The 8,695-nt window shown below is 38.0% G+C and overlaps 1 long non-coding RNA gene across 1 annotated transcript; it reads left to right on the top strand.

Annotated features, from left to right (window-relative positions):
• Positions 1–5,677: 5,677 nt before the first annotated feature.
• Positions 5,678–8,357, top strand: LOC144965645 (uncharacterized). The gene is made up of 2 exons (XR_013644078.1): positions 5,678–5,924; positions 7,082–8,357. It is a non-coding gene; the product is annotated as an uncharacterized LOC144965645 (long non-coding RNA).
• The last annotated feature ends 338 nt before the right edge of the window (positions 8,358–8,695 follow it).

The following is an 8,695-nucleotide window of genomic DNA, read 5'->3' as shown; positions in this document are numbered from 1 at the left end:
AATCTTAGATTTCTCCTATGAAGCAATTATGCGAAGAGCTTAGAAATTGTTTTTTTTTTTATATGCACATTAAAGCAACCTTTTTTAGTTTAGATCAAAAGCTAGGTATAGTCACTCAATGATTATTATTAGAACAGGGAGCCCCTAATCAAATTAGTCATTGTGCGCGATGTGAAAATCATTCGGAGCTCTTAATTCATGAGAGCAAAAAGTACTAAAGTGCTAGTTGGGCGGCTAATCTATATCTGCGGCTATGTGGTTTTGTGATAAGGCACTACTTTCCGATCAGAAGGTCCAGGGTTTGAGTTCCCTTGAATAAATTTCACCATGAGTGGAAAAGTAAGCGAAGCAGGCACTGTTATTCTATTCTCCATTGATGCTGTGAGTTTAACCAAAAACCTCACAACATTGCGCCAGTCCGGTTACAGCGAACCAACAAACAAAACTATTTGTAACATTGAAAGTTTATGTCCGATTGATAGAATTTGGTGAAAATTACTCATAAAATGCCTGGCTAAAAATAATAACAAAGTGTTGAGCTACATTAAAATGTAAAAATTAGAATCCGGCTGACAGATTTGAGTATTTCACCTAATCGCATAACATCAATAGCCTGGTAATAGGACTTCTATAGTGATTTCATTATAGGTCAGTTTAATCTCTAGTTATTTCTCAGTTGCTGTACTGAAGGAATCAAAAATTCCATTGGCTGTGCCATTGGATAGGACACTCACGATTCGCTTTGTTGTTGTTGTTGTTGTTGTTGTTGTTGTTGTTGTTGTTGTTTGTTGTTGTTGTTGTTGTTGTTGTCGCCCTGTATTTTGACGTAATTTAGTTCAGCGTCCGACTTTGAACAGTTTACGAAGGTTACGGTTCTCGAGGGGAAACATGAATGCAGGAGGCAGTCGCTGAATGGCTTTATTATGGTCTTGTTGTATGACACTCGCTTTCGGATCGGAATGTCCTGGGTTCGAGCCTCGCTCGGCGCATAGTTGAGTCCTTAGAAAAAGACCCTTTACTCACTTTCTCTCACCGTACTCATGTGTAAAATTAGTACATTGCCGTTAAAATCTTTGTCTCTGTTCGAAAAAAAATGTAATATCGCCTACAGGCGTCATGTCCCGTCCTTCAAGTTAAGTGTTGCTGTTGGCCAGGGATCCATTGTAAAGCGCTCTGAGTACGTTTATGGGATATTGCGCTATGTAAAAGCACAAATAAAACACATTTTTTCAAATAGATCGTCAAATCATTCTGAAAAGTGAGTGGATGAGGCATTTTTCATGATAAGAACCAGAAACGAAGTGAGTAGAGAAAAACAAAAATACAGTAGAGAATTGAAGTCCCAGGATCTAACGATAGATAGTATGCGCTTGGTTAGAAGCTCACACCATTGTCATCCGAAAGTATAAGGAGCCAACACACAAAACGATGCGTTACTTTGAACGTTTAAAGTCTGATTAATACAGTTTGTGAGAATTACTCATAAACGCGGATGGCAAACAAAACCCCGAATAACAATGACCTGAGTGACGTCATCTTCGTTCTATCGAGAGATATAAAGAGATTTCCCTCACTCAGCTCTTTGTTGTTGTTTTGAGCCAGGCATTTGTATGAGTTGTTCTCACTAAATTGCATCAAACAGACAATTTACGTTTAAGGTAACACATCGTTTTGTGTATTGGTACGTTTTATCCGGCAGGCGAAATGTTGTGAGCATCAATACGGAAAGGTCACTTTGTGCCCCGGACTGCCCCGGACTACCATGGACTGCCCCGGACTACCCCGGACTGCCCCCCCCCCCCCCAATTTGCCGCGGACTGCCCCGTACTGTCCCGGACTACCCCGGACTGCTCCAAAAATCTTGCTCATTGCTCTGTTTTTCAACTTGATTTCCTGATCGCCCCCCTCACTGTCCGTGTGTTCTTTATTTTGTTTTTATATACTGACAATGGGAAATCAAGTTGAAAAACAGATCAATGAGCAAATTTCTAACGTGAAATGAAGCTAGAGTTTAGTCTGCTACGGATAGACTGAGCGAATAGCCGATGTCTACAACATACTTTTGTGTCAATATTAAAAGTAATGGTCAATCAACGTGGTTGATAGCAGGAAAATTAAAGTTACGGGTGCCATAACCCTAGCCAGAACAATGAAAAACAGAACAATGAGCAACATTTTTGGAGCAGTCCGGGATAGTCCTGGGCAGTCCGGGGTAGTCCTGGGCAGTCCGTGGGGCAATCCGGGTAGTCCGGGGCAGTCCGGGGTAGTCCGGGGTAGTCTTGGGCACAAAGTGACCTTTCCCGCATCAATACATATGTTACAAATAGAATGAAAGAGACATTCGACAAATGAAAGCTATGTGTTTTTTTTGTTTGTTTTGTTTTTAAGGGTTTCATGGCGCTTGCAATACCTTTAGGTCATATCAGCGCCGGTAAAAAGGAAGAAAATGGGATAGTAAAACAGTTTTAGAAACACAATTAAAGCACCAAAGAAAAAGTAAGTCAAAGGGAAGTGGTTCAGATAGGTTTAGATTCCAAGAGCATGCTTAGCTTGAGATCACCTAAATGTCTCATCCTGACACAAGCACAGGTCCCCACTAAGACAAACACACTCAAATGTTTACAAATCATTATATACAAAAAACAAAAATAATACAGTGCATAACAGAGATGATTTACAAGACAAAATATCATCTCCCATGGAAAACCAAGTAATCTCTTTCCAAGGTAAAGACAGAAAGTATGTTGGAAAACAGATATAAGGGGATAGAAGACAGTAAGTGCCTCCCTGCCCACTATGGGAGGCCAGGAGTTCCACCCAAAAATAAAAAAAATCTAAAACTAAAACAAATAACTAACTATTAAGAAGAATCATTAATGATAATACTCACATTCTCCTACCGTATTCAAGTGTAAAATGAGTTCCTGGTCGTTAACAGTGTTGTTTCTGTCGAATCAAATTAAAGGCTGGTTGTCCAAAACTACGTTTTGAGATTTTCCATCCGTGAGATAAATTGAAATGTAAACTTAATTTTAAGCATCAATTGGCACAAACAATGTCCCTATGATTTGTGTGGATTTGAAGTTTAAATATGATAGACCGAATGAGAAGTTTTAGGGGAAATAATCCTCAATATTTCAAAATGGGAAAAACGGACTTAGGGAGTTTTGGAAAACCACTCTTCAATAGGATTCAACAGTCGTGACGACACTTCCCTCGTAATGGCGCATAGTAACTTAGTAACTGGTTCTAAACTATCGGAACAATGGCGGAAGCCCTTATGAAATACTTCTCCGACGAGCATAAAAGTGTATCCAGAGGAGAAAAACATTATAAATCTGATCATGTTTTGACATTTATTCATTTTTATCACCACATGGCATGTGAAAAAAGTTCTAGCCAGCATGAAGAATAAAATGTACCGATTTTCTTTGTTCAGAACCAAGCTTCTCGTTGCTAGGCGGACATGACATCAGACTATTGAATCATATTGGCATAAAAATGTCCCTATGATTTGTGTGAATTTGAAGTTTAAATATGACAAGATAATAGACCGAATGAGAAATTTTAGGGTAAATAATCCTCAACATCTCAAAATGGGAAAAACGGAGTAAGAGAGTTTTGGAAAACCACTCTTCAATTGTAATATTATTACCTTTCAAGCGTCACGTGTCGTCCTACATTTTGAGTATTGCTGTTGGCTGGGAACTACTTGTAAAGTCGTTTGAGCACGTCTAGTGGAAGTAGCAGTATACACATTCTCAGCTTGTTGGTTTTTTAAAATTATATATTGACAGATGAAGACACATCAACCATCTTGGCCAATCTCATGAAGGAAACGTCTGATTTGAAAGAAACTGTTCAACAACAGGGGTCATACAGAAGCAAACTAAACTAATGAGCAAAGACAATGTGGAAAAACAGGGTAACGTATAATATAATTCCCTTTATTCATCCCCATGGGGAAATTTGTCTTTAGGGTCTATTCCAAGGGAAGATTGGAATAAACCAGGCGTCAGCCACAGTGCAGCACCTCAAAGTGAGCTAGGGCGAGGTGACTTTCTCAAGGCCACACAGCGGCGGGTGATCGAACTCGGTACCTTTCGGGTACGAAGCAAAGACCATACCACTGAGCTACGCTGCCCCTGTTAGGTGAGAATTTCTCATGACATTCTCTCAATTGGAATATAAACGTTTAAGATTGCGCATAGTTTTGTGTGTTAGCACGAGTGATCTGGCGGGAATAACTGGTGCGTATTTTTCTTAGTGGGGCTATGTTGTAGTCATGGGTTATGACACTCGCCTCCGGATTGGATGGACCAGGGTTCGAGTTTCACTCTGACTGGCGTATCTTTGAGTCCTTGGAAAAGACTCTAGATTCACATTCTCTCGTCGTACCGAGGTCTAAATGAGCATCTAACTTTACATACATACATACACACACACACACACACACACACACATATATATATATATATATAAATATATATATATAGTGCAAAAAAAAATAAAATTGGAAAATATTATGACGCTATTTTAATACGAAGTAGAAATCAGAAATATACGAAACTTTACAAGCAATAAGAACTAAATCTTAATGTAAAATATTATTGCCAAGTTTATTATTTTTAAAAATGCTCTATTGGTTGGAAAACCATGCCGGTTATACCAAAGTCGTATAAAAATCATGATATCGAAAGTTTCCAAACTTCGTCTTGTTCTAGCAGTGCAGTTACTAGTCTAATGTAAATGTTACTGCTAGAAGCTCGAAGAAATGAATAACAATGTGAAATGAAATGTAAGCTTCAATTGAATATACGAAAACAGATAAAATGGACGTTTCGGTTTTCCCCTTTAGCAACAAAACAGGATGATTAAAACACTACAGACGAATGAGATAATGTGGTAGTGGCGTTAGGTACGTCCATTTTATCTGTTTTGGTATATTAAATTGAAGCTTACATTCAATTTCACTTTGCTATTTAGTTACTAGTGTTGAAAAGCAAATGGTCGATCGGGACAAAGTGTGGAATACGTTTCTATTTATTTTACCAATGCGACATAATTTTCAGTACGGTCAAATATAACATTCGACATTTTATGTCTTATGATAAATGGGCTCCATGAGCCGTGACTTGAACCCAATGGATAACGGCATTTGGTCATTGGTGTCCAATATGGTTTATAACTAGAGCTTTAACTAGAGCCGTTTTATATGACGCAATATCCTATAAATGTGCTCAAAGCGCTTTACAAATGGTCCTTAACCAACAGCAAGACGTAACATGTAGAACGAGACATGACGCCTGTTAGGCGATATTACATTCTTTCCGACAGAGACATCGCTGTTGACGGCCAGGTACTCATTTTACACCTGAGTACGGTGAGAGAATGTGTGTAAATAGTCTTTTCCAGTGACTCAACTATGCGCCGAGCGAAGCTCGAACCCAGGACCTTCCGATCCGAAAGCGAGTGTCATACCACAAGACCACATAGCCGCACAACAGTTTACATAGAAGCAGAATTAAAAGAGTCAATTCAAAATAAATGGGATAAAATCACAATTCAAGACAATAATCAATGAATTTGACCATGGGGGGAAAAGGCTAGGCACAGTCATAAAACAAAATGAGGGATCGACGGATCAAATAAAAAAATGAGAATAGGCTTCCTAAGTCGTGACGTAATCCTGCGCAGCAACGCATGGCAACAAACCGGCTGGCTCTAAACAGTCGAGAAAAATGGCTGACACGAACCCTATTTCCATCACCGCCCTTATGAAATACTTCTCCAATGAGCATAAAAGTATCTCGCGAGGTGAAAATCATCATCAGTCAGGTCATGTTTTGACTTTCACTTACTCAGATGGCTTGATGTTCGGCAAAGTTCAAGCCAGCATGAAGAATAAAGAGTATTCTGTGAAGGTAAGTCATTTCGTCTTCTCATTCTCACTCTCAAAATCCCACATCTCCGTACAACTACTGTTGGACAATAATCAGTTTACTTTGAGTTTAGGCAGATTTAGTATATCCAATGGAAAGATTTAACTGTTTACTTTCGATTTCAGTTAGGGAGAGAGAGAGGGAGTCATTGAATTATTGTGTTTTTATCTTATGGACCACGGACTTTGAGTCTTTGAGGTCTTAGTCTTGCTTCGCTAATTTTCGTTGCTATTGACTATAGTCAACTACATACTATTTAGTATCGTGTTGTAACCTTTATTATAATACTCATATGAGCATCACAATCACCAATCACGCTAGACATTTTATCATACTTCATGTGGGGCAGCGTGGATCAGCGGTACGGTTTTTGCTTCGTACCCGAAAGGTACCGAGTTCGTTCACCCGCCGCTGCGCTGTGTGGCCTTGAGCAAGTCACCTCGCCCTAGCTCAATTTGCGGCCCTGTACCGCGGTTATTCCAGTCTTCCCTGGGAATAGACCCAAGAGATAAATTTCCTCTATGGGCTGAATAAAGGATTTATTTAGACCAGTGTTAGTCTCGGTAAACTAAACTTCCTATTGGGTTAAGGTGTAATGTAAATGTTGCTGCTTGAAACTCGAAGAAATCAATAACATTGTGAAATTGAATGTGAACTTCAATTTAATATACGAAAACAGATAAAATGGACGTTTGGGGTTTCCCCCTTATCAACAAAGCAAGATGAATGAAAGAATCACTTTATTTGTTTTGTTTTTTAATTGAGTTTTTATACAGCGTAATATCCACTAAATGTGCTCAAAGTGCTTTACAAGGGGTCCCTGGCCAACAGCAACATTTAACATGTAAGACGGGACATGATGCCTGTTGGGCGATATTACAATTTTTTCGGACAGAGACAACGCTGTTAACGGCCAGGTACTCATTTGACACCTGAGTACGGTGAGAGATTGTGAGTAAAGAGCCTTCTCCAAGGACTCAACTATGCGCCGAGCGAGGCCCAAACCCAGGACCTTCTGATCTGAAAGCGAGTGTCATACCACAAGACCACAACAGACGTTTTATTAGTTTGTTTGTTTTTTGCCTATTGAGCATGGTCGCAGCTCTAAATTTGAATCTTTTATTCTTTTACTTCCACAGATCTATCTTGATGATGCCTTGGGTTGATTCAGTCCAAAACTAATTTGTGTGGTTTTATTTAACAATGTTAATGACATTGAACATACATTGATACAACAATGCCATAATTTGTCATGTTTATCATGTAAAATCATGTATGGACCTACAAAACCATTATTTTGAATGGTGATTTGATGATGATGAACAAAATATGTGTGTTGTACAATATAAATGGCAAAGCTAACAAAATGCAGTCTCCTTAATAAGAGGAGACTGGGGATTGACAAGTGCTGCAACAAATTGAAAAATAATATCAGATGTTTCTCTTAACATGGTTGGAATATATGAGAGGATGTTAACATTTTTCAGTCTTTCATTCGCCCTCTCAACATGAATTCTACATGAAGCAATTTCTTTTGTTAATAAAATCTCATTTTCAGTAAATTTATTATGTAAAAAGGGAGGGATATTTACAGTTACTCCTTGAGGTAAAATATCTTGAATCAGGATGGGGTTTTACCTTTATTACCTTTATCTGCTAAAATTAAATCTCCAGGGCTTAAAATTAAAAGTTTTAGTAATCCACAATTTTGTACAATGACCTTATCCGAGACAGACCCTGGATCATGTTTAGAAATAAAATTTATCACACCATTTGGCCTCAGACCAACAAGAGCTTTAACAGAATTCATGGACCTATAAGAAGAATAAGTTAACCGTTGTTTATCTATTTCTTTAGGAATAGCAATTTGGTCATATGTACAATCAATGATCATTCTGCAATTTGGAAATCTTAAAAATGATGATGGAGCTGATAGTTTATTTTTATGTCTAAAAGGGCATGTAACCTTCATAACATTTTCAAAGAGAAGCTTATGGCTTATGTAAAACATAATAAAAGTTTGTATAATATTTGTTATAGTACTTTCACTAACGCTAAACAATTGTGAAATATGAAGGTTAGCGTAGTTCTGTCTAAGTTTCATAAGTGTAATAATGAAAATTTGGTCTTTTAATGCAACTGTCTCTTCCTGAACTTCCCATCCGCTATAATAAATAATGTTACCTCTAAAGCACTCAACATATTGAACAATAATATTAAATATTTTAAAACAATGTACACCTGTCTCCATTCGAAGAACTTTTTCTGTAAGGCTTGAAACAGTGTAAGTGCGTTGAATCTAACTTAGTTGGGTGTTTTAAAGCTAGCTATTTCCTTATTTTTGTCTGTAATTTCTTGTTCTTGAATTAAATTTGTTGTTCTATTTAAAATATCCTCACTTGTTCTACAATCTGTTTTTTTTTAAAGATGGAATCCTGTGATGATGGTGACGAGAGTTGAGATGATGATGAGGGAGAAGATACTGATGATGATGATGAGGAGGAAAATAATGATGATGAGGAATCTGTTTTTTTTTAAAGGTGGGACTTTGTGATGATGATGAAGAGAGTTGAGCAGATGATGATGATGATGATGATGATGATGATGATGATGATGGTGGTGGTGGTGGTGGTGGTGGTGGGTGGTGGTGGACTTCTTGATGTTGGTGCCAATTGAGATGGGATGGGAATTCCTTGTGTCACTTTTCTTTTCTTTCTTTCTGGCTCTGGTGGAAACAATTTTTTTTATTTCTG

Source organism: Berghia stephanieae, chromosome 2 (assembly GCF_034508935.2).
Source record: "Berghia stephanieae isolate SIO BIC M18660-M18661 chromosome 2, UCSD_Bste_1.3, whole genome shotgun sequence".
NCBI classification, from domain to species: domain Eukaryota; kingdom Metazoa; phylum Mollusca; class Gastropoda; order Nudibranchia; family Aeolidiidae; genus Berghia; species Berghia stephanieae.
The sequence above is the reverse complement of the archived record's forward strand: the minus strand, read 5'-3'. Positions and strand labels throughout refer to the sequence as shown.